The sequence below is a fragment of the Sorex araneus genome, chromosome 5 (genome assembly GCF_027595985.1).
Source record: "Sorex araneus isolate mSorAra2 chromosome 5, mSorAra2.pri, whole genome shotgun sequence".
NCBI lineage: Eukaryota > Metazoa > Chordata > Mammalia > Eulipotyphla > Soricidae > Sorex > Sorex araneus.
The window spans coordinates 41,605,291-41,617,538 of record NC_073306.1 but is presented as its reverse complement, the minus strand read 5'-3'; positions in this window follow the sequence as shown (position 1 = coordinate 41,617,538).

The window sequence follows — 12,248 nt, the reverse complement described above, 5'->3', positions numbered from 1 at the left end:
TGTCAGGGTCTTTGGCTGAATAGCCCCACTGTTTGTGTTTCATAGAAACTGCGCTGAGGAGGCAGAGTCATAAAATATCAGGCTCTAAAGACTTGGGCAAGGGGCAACCTTGAGTCTGTTTCGGCCAGAAACAGTCAGAGAGAAGCAGACACACTCATCACCAATCCTCCTACTTTGTATACACTTGTGCTCCAGAACACCCTGTTCACACACAGTGTACACTCACTCAAAATCATGTACCCAGAAACACACCCCCACACCTGCTCCCAGGTTCACAGCAGCCCTCCCCCTGTACACACCTCACAGTACATAAGTAGTCATGCAATTCTCCCATGACCACCAAGAGACACACCAAAGGTGGGTTTGTGTTCATAGACTTAGACAAAAACCATCACACACTCACAGAAAGGTCTACATTTTCAAGTCAAAAATTCTTCTGGGCATATCCCAGTCTTTATTTGCTGACTTATATTTTTCCTTGAAATGTTGGTTCAGAATGGGTCCCCACTGAGCATGTTATCTGAGGGTTTCCAGCCATATGCTTGCTACAAAATTTCTGCCTGTGTGTCAAATTCTGGCATGAATGAAATGCAGCTCACACATGTGTATACATTGCAACAAGAGCCAGAATGTAGTTCTCACTGTGGGATGAATAGGAACCTCAGAGAGAGCCCTGGACCCTGGCCAGAGAGGGCATTCTGGTTGGACAGAGCTTCCAGACGGCTCTTCCAGACTGGCCTCTGTGCTCCACCCAGCTCAGAATTCTGACATCGAAGCAGAGTTGGATTGCCACCACACACTGTATTGGCGCATCTTCCGATGAGTGCAGCCTCTGAGAATAGCCCCAGATCTCAGGTTGTTCCTGTTGGAAATAAGAAGATTAGAAGGGAGCACAGGACTGCTCAGAGAGAGCCAGGGCTCTGCCTTGAACTGTTTTGTACCAGCAATGATAGTCAGAGCTTTGCCAATAGAAGGAAGAACTGCAGCTCTGCTAAGATTCCAAAAAGAGGCAAGAAGTGAACTGTTCAGAGGCATTTGGTTAACTCAGCCACCCGAGGCAAGGTCTGAGAGTCAGATAACTAACTCTACTACTCGATTACTTTGACCTGAGGCATTTACTATTTGCAAAATTTCCTGTTTGCAGAAAAGAGCCTAATAACAGTGTTCATACGATAGGGTGGGAGGGGGAGAATAAATGATTGAGTGGTGATCATTTATAGTTCATTTTATTCTTTCTGAATGTAGGGAATTTAGAATATAACCTGGCATCTAGCAAGTCTTCGCATCAGTTTCCGATGGCTAGTATAACAAGTGATCCCACTTAGGGGATGGTTGAAAACTTAGAGAACACATATACGAATGTCTACTCTCATTCTGGGTGTTTTTCAATGCATTTAGACAAATGAACACCCCAGAAGCTCTGGGGAACCATCCTTCTCTCACCTAGATGATAGAGGCTCTCCTGTCTCACCTCATGCCCTCATCACACTATCACTGTTTCCATTCCCAGGTTACTTTCTTCTTGTGATTAAATGGATCCACCTGGATCATCCCCCATCTTCTACCTCAGCATCTTTAACTTCATCACTCTGAAAAGTCCCTTTTACTCTAAAAGTAAACATAATGACAGGATATGTGAGTCAGCATGTAGATACCTTTAGGGGAAGATAGGGCATGATTACAACTATCACTCAGTAAATATGACTGATTGTTCTAAAGTCCACATAGTAACCTTGCATGATGTCATGTAGATGGCAGGGACAGGGATAAGCCTTTAGATGTCTCAACTCCAAAGTCCTTTTCCCTTCTACTAATCCAGTGGTTTTCCACATGAACAGCATCAGAATCATCCACAGAATTTGTCAAAGCACAGGCTGCTGAGGCTCCTTGCCCTAAATTTCTGATTCTGACTTGGGTGGAGTCTGATAAAATCTGACAGGTTTGCAGAAGATGCTTAAGGTATTATAGTGGTACTTTACTTTGGGGACTGATATACTACAACATGCCACTGGTTTGTTGTGATGAGTGAGTTCTCTGCCTTTGCAAGTATCAACCAAGGCTGAATGGACCGTGAGCCACAGAAACAGTAGAAAGGTGATCCGGTCAAAGGTCTCTGTGAGTCTTTCCTCTAAAGAGCTCCCAGATTCCATCCCTCAGTAGGACACATGTCCTGGATCTCACTGGGACAGGTGCAATCAATGGACTGGATGCCTATTTGAGTTCAGGTCTCTTTACCTCCTTGGGAAGCAACCTGGTGCCACATAAAGAACATGGGCTCTAGTTTGACTGGCTTTCACACCAGAGTCATCACTCACTCATTCATTCACTCACTCACTCACTCACTCACTCACTCACTCACTCACTCACTCACTCAATCACTTAGTCTTCAGACCCTAAATCTTCCTCCGTGTAAAATAAAGGACTCAATGCTGTATTCTAACATTATTTTATGGGTTAGAACAAAGCCATACTATAACATCACTTAAAACTGACACTTTTTTTTATGAGCCCCCAGATGGTTTGTCTCAATACTTTGTTCTGTCATAAATAGAGCATAGGCCTCCTCACATAGTACAGGAGGAAGAACACAGGACAAAGAGAAAAAGGAGGTGAGGCTGTACATCAATACTGAACAGCTACAGAACTGAAAGTATGGGGGTTGGAGGGCAGGGTGGTGAGAAGTAGGGGAGACATCAACACATTACAAATCCAACTTCCATGTGATCTTGCAAGTTTGCTCCTGGGAATCTACCCCAACAACACAAAAACATTAATCCAAAAAGACATGTTCATTGGGTATCCATGTTCATTGTAGCACTCTTTCTATAGCCAGGGTCTGGGAACAACCCCAGTGCTCAACAACAAATGAGTAGATAAAGAAATTGTGGCATATATCCACAATAAAATACTATTCAACTATGAGGAAAGATGAAATTTTGTAGTTTTCTGCAACTTGTATGGATTTGGAGGACATCGTTCTGAATATATTGAGTAAGAAAATAAAAGATAAATGTCAGATAATCTATCTCATATGTGGAATATAAAAATAAATAAGCAAAGAAAAGGATAAGAGAATCCCCAATGGAACCAACCCTGAGATATGATCATAGAATTGGAAACTAGGCAAGTGGGGAGGGAGCAGGGGATGTGGTAAAGGGATTTTGTTAACATTAGTGGGGGGATGATTGATGGAGTATTCTTCAACTATAAAATGACAATTTTAATGCTATTATAATTTATAATATTTTAATCACAATTTTTTTATTGAATCACTGTGAGATACACTGTTAGAAGGTTATTCATGATTGCGTTTCAGTCATATAATGTTCCAACACCTGTCCCTTTACCAGTGTACATTTCCCACCACCAATGTCCCCAGTTTCCCTCCCACCCACCCCCAGCCTCCCTCTAAGGCAGGCACTTCTCTCTCTCTCACTCTCTCTCTCTTTCCATTTGGGTATTATGGTTTGCAATACAAGTTCTGAAAGGTTATCGTGTTTGTTCCTTTACCTACTTTCAACATGCAGTTCTTATACAGAGTGAACATTTCCTAGCATCATTGTCATAGTAGTTCCTTCTCTATCCTAACTGCCTTCCGCCCTCACATTTGAGGTGAGCTTCCAACCATAGACCAGTCCTCCTAGCCCTTGAATTTTTTAAAGAAGTAGAGAACATCGAGTTTGGCTGGAAAAGACTCCACTACCCTTCAAAAATATCTTTAATTTCTTTCCCGAAAGCATGCTTAAGGGACTGGACTTAGACCAATCCTTCCTCTTAGGACATTCCTCCTCCCAGGGGCTGGAGCAATAGCACAGTGGGTAGTGCGTTTGCCTTGCACATGGCCAACCAGGGTTTGGTTCCCAGCATCCCATATGGTCCCCTGAGCACTGTCGGGAGTAATTCCTGAGTGCATGAGCAAGGAGTGACCCCTGTGCATCACCAGGTGTGACCCAAAAAAGAAAAAATAGAAAGAGGAGAAGAAAAAGCCTCCCAGACTTTATCTATCTTTAGCCTATGGAGGAAAGATGGAGAACTATTATTTACCTCTGCAAAACTCTATGCTAGAGGCTTTACACAATTATCGTGGGTGTAACTCCAACAATAAACAGTGAGGCATATTCTTCAATAGAGCCCATTATATAGATGTGAAAACTGAGGCTCCGGGAGCCTTATCACCTTTCCATCCTGTTCCAACAACACCTGGCCATCCCAGAGACCCTTTAGCCTTCCAGTTTCAGGACCCCTGAGTTAAATCTCCTTTTGTCATTTTCTCTGTGCACTTCATTTATTATAGAGATCCTTCAGGGAAGCTGGGAATACCTGTTGGGATTGGTAGGGGAAGAGTGAAGAAGTGTGATGGAGTCTGTCACCATTCATCAACTGCATTTGAAGAGCTGTCTCCCTTTGCTATTTATTATTATTACTGCATTATGATTATTTTCCAGGCTGCATTGCCCATGATGGTTATTGCCTCCAACTCCAGAGGGCCACATCAGCTGCCACTGATTTTTATTCCCTCAAATAAAAATGTAAGCTCCACAATGAGGAAACTGCGGGCTAAAGAGATAAAGTCCATAAACTGGCATCTAAAATGCAGAGACGCGATAGCTATCATTCCCTGGGCATTACCTTCCACTATCCCCTCTGCACTCTGGATCCTGTGCACAACTCTTCCCAGAAAAAGTTCCTTGAAATTCTGAAGGGCCCCCAAGTAGGAGAGTGGGGGAGGGGTGACATATTGAGGAAAAAAGATGGAGTGGTTGGCACAGCCCCACCGTACCCCCACCCCAACTACTATACACAGATTTAGGTAAGCCTCCTGAATAACAACAAAAAAAGTCAAATAAAAATCATGCTCCTGGATATTGCGTCTTTGGGTATCTTCTGTGTATAGATATTTTCAACTTGTTTCCTACATATGGGCCTCCATGGGGGACTTGGTTCCTTCACTAACCCCTCTCATACTTGCCTGATTCACGGGACAAACATGATAACCTTTCAGTACCTGCATTGCAAAACCATAAGGCCCAAAGGAAAGAGAGAAGGAGAGAGAGAGAGAAAGAATAAAAGTGTCTGCCACAGAGGCAGACTAGGGGCAGGTGGATGGCAGGAGGGAAACTGGGAACATTGGTGGTGGGAAATGTATACTGGTGAAGACAGGAGTTGGAGCAATGTATGATTTAAAATCAATCATGAGCAACTTTGTAACATTGTATCTTATGGTGATTCAATGTGACTATTTTTAAAAATAATAACCATACTAGAAGTGGTTCGGTGACAATAAATACATTGCGGTGTTGATTTGCGTTTCTCTGATGATGCTCAATTCCTTTACTTCTGCCTTTGGCCATTATCCTGTCTTCTTTGCACACCCCTATGCTCACAGCAGCACCATTGAGAAACAGTCAAGGCATGAAAACAAATGTCCAACCACAGATGAATAAGTAAGAAAATGTGGCACATATGTGACTTGACCATTAAAAAAAAAAGAAACTGCAGCCATTTTTGGCATGAATGAGTCTGGAAGGCATTAGGGTAAGTGACTAAATCAACCACAGAAGGACAAAGATAGTGCTGCTGCACTTGTGAAAGAAATTCAACAGTAAAATTAAATAGCTAAGTTAAATTAATAGTAAAATTATGAAGTAAAATTAAATTAATAGTAAAATTTACACAAGCAGGGGCCAGAGTGATAGTACAGTGGTTAGGGCATTTACTTTGCATGAGGCTGACGTGAGTTTAATTCCTGACATCCCATATGATCCCACAAAACTACCAGGAGTGATTCCTGAGCCAGGAGTAAGCCCTGAGTACTGCTGTGTGTGTGGCCCAAAAAACAAATGAAAAATAATAACACAGGTATAAATTGGACTGACCAGAGTCCAGGGATGGTGAGGGCATATTAGGGTCTGGTGGGAGTAAATCTGTGTTTGGAACATGAGTGAGTGGCTAGAGGTGTGCTGCACAGCAGAAAACCTGTACTTAATAATGTGGTTCTGGCCACTTCACTAATTGTTAAGAGGACAGATCAGCTGTGGAGAGCTCTTACCACACCCATATATAGGCAGACAGATGCAAGGAGACTTGGAGGTGATAGATGTGTTTATTGCTTTAATTGCAGTTCTAGTACCACAGGCTTTTGCACGTGTCCAAATTTACCAGTTGCATACATTAAAGACACACAATTTTAAAGATTTTTTTGTGTGTGTGAGAGGTACTCCCAAGCAGGGCTCAGAGGTGACTTCTTATAAACTTCAGCATATCAACCTGATGGGCCCAAGCTTGAGATGCTGCTCAGGTCCTGTGGTGCCAGGGTCATCCGAGGAGTACTGGGGAGCCCAGAGCTACACCCATCAGAGCTCAGGAGGCCATGAGTATCTGGGACTCAATCCAGGTAGGATGCATGCAAAACACACACTTAACTCCATGTACTATCTCTCCAGCCCAATGCAATTTTTAATATCTTCATTATAGTTCAATAAAGCAGTAAAAAATGAATATGCAATTCAAACCTGTGACAGGAAGGAGTTTGTCAGAGCCATTTTATCCATCCTGCTGCCTCTGGTCTGGTCTTCATTTAACCTGTGTCAGCAGGCAACAGTTGGCCACGGGTGCTGTGAGAGACCAAGATTCCATGTGCTGCCTCAGCCCTACTCTCAAGGAGGAAGCCTCCGGACCACTGAAGGTGAAAGTCTGGAGACAACGGACAGTCTGAGCTTTTAGCTGTTAAGCAGACTGGGCTCCTGCTGTCTTCTTACCACTTTAACATTTGCCAACAGAGTCAGTTCCAGGCCAAAGGAGGAGGAGGCGCCTTGTGGTTAGCCGCCCCAACTACATCACAGCTAAAGCTCCGTGGTCCCAGCCACGACAGATGCAATTTATCTGCAGCCCAGGGAAAGAAGGAAAGAAATGCTGTTTCTTCCCTTCCTTGCTGCTAAGGGCCATTCATCACCTTCGTTATTTTTATAGCAGTGTGATGCACTCAGCTCTCCCTGCTGCCCCCCAGGAAATGTGGACAAATGAGGAACCTAGAAATACATCTTATCAAAGAAGGCATCCAAGCACAGAGGGGCGATTAAGAATGAGGTGTCAGAGTTCTACCCCCTCTGCCCTCTCTCCTTACTTTCACTCCCTCCTATGCACTAGAAATCCCCAGATAGGACCTAAGACTTGAAGTTATGAGCCAGAGGAAGAGACACTCTAAAGCCACTGGAGCATCCATGGATTTAGAGAAGGGAGATGATTGCAGTCCTCCTGCCAAGTGACCTCTGATTTAAGCTGGCAGAGTGAAGAGATGGGGACTCACTGAGAAGTTCCGCATAGGGCCTGGAGGACTTGGTGTTCTGTTACAAAGGAAGAAGATGGAGGGAAAAAAAGCATATAACTCACTCTCAGTATGGTGAGTTGCATCTCAGCTCAAAGGGGAAGTGAGAGTGTTGGCACCTTGATGTATTCTATTTCCCTTGCTACAGGAAAGATGTATCATATATTGGAGCTTTTGTATCATATGAATCAGAATGTGAATCTTGACTCATTATCTCAAGAACTTATAAATGGGCATAATTCATTTCACTGGGATACTGTAAAAACTGTTTTTAAATATGCATGTATTATATCTGGGTTAAAAATTCAGTATCAACATGATGACCACTCAATACCTCTATTGCAAACTAAACATCCAACAGGGGAGAGAACAAAAGGGAATGCCCTGCCACAGAGGCAGGGTGAGGTGGTAGGGGTTGGGATGGGGGTGGTAGAGGGATACTGGGAACATTGGTGGAGGAGAATGGGCACTGGTGGAGGGATGTAAACAAAATGCAAACATGAAAGTTCATAAGTCTGTAATTGTACCTCATGGTGACTCACTAATAAAAATAGAAATTCAGTATCAGCTTTATTTGTTTGTTTGTTTAACTTCTCAAATCAGTCCAGTTTTAACCATTAGGAGCCTCATCAGATTGGCTTCTATCTTAATAAGTCTTGTATATTTCATTCTTTGCCCTCTGTAATCACCCACTTCTCAGAACTCTGGTTTCTTTAATAAACAGTGGTATTTAAAGACCAAGATCTGAGTATTAGATGTGCCTATCATTACTAGGGTGTCATTTCTTCTTGACTCTTTCATCAAACAGAAATAGGAAACTATGTATGGTCTCCTGAGCATTGCCAGGGTTTACTTCTGAGCATAGAACCAGGAATAACCTTTGAGCATCTTCAATAGTGCCTGCCCCCAATAAATAAGCGAATAAGTAAGTGAATATATGGGACAATTCTATCTAGGGACAACTACCCCTAGGATAGTTGTCAGGCACAATGGTTATGCTTTAGTTGTGACCCTTAAATGTGCACAATAAGAGCAAATGGAGTCAGGAGTCCCTCTGGCTTATCTCTTTGGGTCAGAAGCGTTGGCGGCCTCTACTGAGCTTTGAAGCATTCTTTTCGAATATCTAGTGGGTGAGGGCATAAATAGTGTAGGTTCCCCTGGAGCCAGATGCTAATATAGGAGTCAATTGTTTGTCATTTCATTCGGAGGCATTAGAAACACCATGTATGCAAGTGGAAAATCACATTGCGAAGGAAGGAAAACCCAAACAAGCACATTGTTGAGTCGATTCACCCAGAGGGTCAGCAGTAAAACCTCATCAGAAAATTGCAAATGGCTGTAAAACACAAGCCTCAAAATTATCTGCACACATCCTAACAGAGCAGCTGTGCTTCACTAACAATTAGTTAGAGTCTTTTCTTAGGAAATTTGTTCTCTAGCACAGGAAAGGTAGCCTCCTGTGCTCCCAGGGAAAGCTCCTGGGCTAGTAGTTCCAGGACTGAAGACACTAAAGATAGGTCTTGGCATTGTGTTCCAGATCCCAGTGACCTTGGCACCCCAAGTTCAGTCTGTTTGACTCCATTTTCTGAGCTTCTACAGCTCTTCTGGCTTTCCTGAGAGGACCATGCAATGGAGAAAGAATTATGGCATCTCCCGAACTTTTGGATTAAGAGAAGAGAATTTGTCAAGGAAGAGCCAGCTTCAATCAACCAAATATTCATTAATCTGTGACAAGGTAGCCAGGTCTACAAATTTCCTCAAAGTGATATTAAAATGTATTTAGAGAGAGAGCTAGATGGCATTTCTTTATATATGAATATGTAAATTTCTGGGTTTGTAAGTATCTGTGGTTGAGAATGAGAATGAGACAGTGAGTACAGAGCCATGAATTCATAAAATGCTTTAAAGGAGCTCTCCAACCTTTTGGTATGTTATGTTATTAAGGTACAGTAGACTTGCAAAGTATGTTGTAAATTTAAAAGTTTAATGCATCATTTGCAGAAGTTTTCCACTGAGTTTGCTCTAAGAAAGGGCAATGAGAAGGAAGGGATGTCCCTTGAGAAGCGTATCACGGTTGGATTCCTCAACCAGAGGGGGAGATTTACCTTCCATCCCTTGCATGGGTACAGTTGCCATGTAAAGCTGTAATATGCACCCCCGCCTAGAGATAATTAAGTTTGGCATCTCACCCCCACTTCCTTCACTAACCCAAGTGTAAAAAATACAAATGCACGTGTGCAGAAGGATGATATGTGTTCGAGGGCTCTTGGGGCGGCTCTCCCGAGTTTGGTGCTCTCGAGCTGCTGTGTATGGACCAGATCGAGATGGCTCCTCCTTTGTGCTCTGCTTCTGTGTGTGCAGCTGTGCTCTCTTCTGTCTATCACTCTATCTCTGACTCTGTCTCTGTAGTCTCTCCTCTGGTGTCTTCTGATCTCTCCCTGTCTCTGTCATCTCTCTTCTGGTCTCTTCTGAACTCTCTCTCTGGAGCCCTTCTGCTTCCATCTCTGGAACTCTTCTGCTTCTCTCTCTGGAGCACACTCACTCTCACTTCTGACTCTGACCCTTACTCTGATTCACCCTACTTCTGACTCTGACTCTGACTCTGATTCTCCCTGCTCTTACAGTCTTAGTTTATATAGCAATTACATAAGGTAGTGATACAAAAGTGTGTTGAACATTAACAAATCAACAAAGAGGTGTAAGACAACTCCTCCAGGAAAGTAACTCAAGGACCAAATCTTATCTAAGGAGATTACTCCACATTACTAGGAAATCTGCTCAAGGGCGGGATCCCATCCAGGGTCTGTCGCTTTCTTCTTTCCTCAGCTAGTAATCCACTTATATAGTTGTAGTAAATCTACTTCTAATATTTCTAGCAATTCTGTATGAGCACAGTAAGAGATATATAAAACTTAAAGTTTGCTCCTTCCTGAGGACATCTCACTATATATTCCAGACCACAGTCGTCCTCAGACCAGGTTAGTCTTCCTAATCCCAACAGGATCCTAGTCTCATCGTTACTTTTGGATCATGACAGCATTTGTCTATGACCATGCTCTCAACTTATGGTTGAGTATTGTGGCGCTTTGTCCTGGCCCATTTCGATGCCAAGGTAACTGACAGCTTGCTTTAGGTCCGTTCCATCCCTTGTCAGGACCCTGCTTTTGGGGTGCTAAGAACTAAGGGCAACTGAGTTGAGAAAGCAGATGCCCAGGAGTAAATATTATTAGAGTCCCAAGTTATTAAATATTATCAGCTCCCAAGTTACAAAGCATAATATTAACTGTCTTCCTGTGTCCATACAGAAATGACATTGCCTTAAGGCAATCTAAGTTCTCTGTGGTAAGGCTGAAAGGACAAATCCAATGTTATCTTACACCCAAGTATCCGGGTAGAAGACTGCATCAATCTGGGAAGAAGAACATCATTTCTTACATTTCCCTATCATTCCTTGGTATCCATATGTGGAGCATGAATTGAGATAGTCTTCATGGGTAAGCAGCATAGACAAAGTGTTGCCATCATTCCAAGCATTGAACCAGAAAGGAACCAGGACACAGAAAGGAAAAGGACTTCTCCAGGGTATAGTAGCTTGCCTAACTGCCATAGCAAGATACCGCAGCCCAGTTGGCTTGTCATAAAATGTATTTTCCAACAGTTCTTGAGGCTACCGGTCTGGAATCTAGGAGTCAGGAGGCCTCCGGGGCTTGTGGCTGCCTGCCTTCCTAACATGGCTCACAGGGTTGTCCCTTTACACATGACCAAGCCCTGATATCCCCATCATATTAGGAAATTAGACATATTGGATTAGAACCCACCCTTGCAATCTCATTTTAAGTCCATTACATCCTTATTTTGTTTTTATTTTTATAATATTTTCATAGAGGCACTATGATTTACAAAGGTATTTATAATTGAGTTTCGGCATACACTATTTCAAACAGCAATCCTCCCACAGTGTGACCTTCTCCCCACCAATGTCCCCAGGATCCTTCCCAACCCCTAGCCTGCATCCTTGACAGGCACATTTCTTATGTTTGGCTCTTGTAGCTTGGGTCTCATGCTGACAGTGTTGTTTTCTTTCTGATTATACCTATACCACATTTCTAAGCACCTCTGTGCCTGAGGCCCTGAACCCTGCACCTGTGACTTTCTACTTCCCCCCTTGTCAGCTACCTCCTTAAAGGGTCTATCTTGTAATATAGTCACATTCCAAGATACTGGGGACTTCAACATAGAATGAGAAGGTAGGAGGACACAATGACACAGAGCAACACTTAAATCATTGACAATTCTAGGGGGGAAAAAAGGGAATTTTCTAACCTCCCATCTCTGAAAGTCTGGCCCTGATACTAGAGTCATACATCCCCATTAACTCTTGGTTTAGACAGAGGTGTGAATGGAATTATAGATTCTAAGGAGAAAAATAGCCATTCCTCCTCCCTACTGTTTCTGCTTACTGAGTCATGATGCCATTCCCACATGGAGGCAGGATCTCTGTGGCACCATCTCTGTTGGGTAAAACCACCTCTTGTTCCTTTGGCAGAAGGAAGCTTCATATCAGAGCCAGGAGGTGCTAACAGATGCTAATTAAACCACCCTCACTGAATATCTTCCTCCCACCTGATTTACTCAAAGAACGGCCTTTCACAAATCTCACTTCTAGACACATCTAGGTCATTTCTTTAGGACAAAGAGATGCCACGACAAAGAGGCTATTGTGAGGCCTCTTCCGTGCCACACTTGCTCCAGGAAGAGGCTGTGCTTACATCCAAACCGGGTTCTGAGTGCTGAGCATCTCTTTCAGTGGAGTGTTGCACACTACATCACCACATGGGAAGCCCTGCTAGAACAGAAACACCCTTTCCCTAAAAGTGCTTTCTGTCTGTTCCCTCATTTTTCATTCTTCTTAGCCCCATAGCCC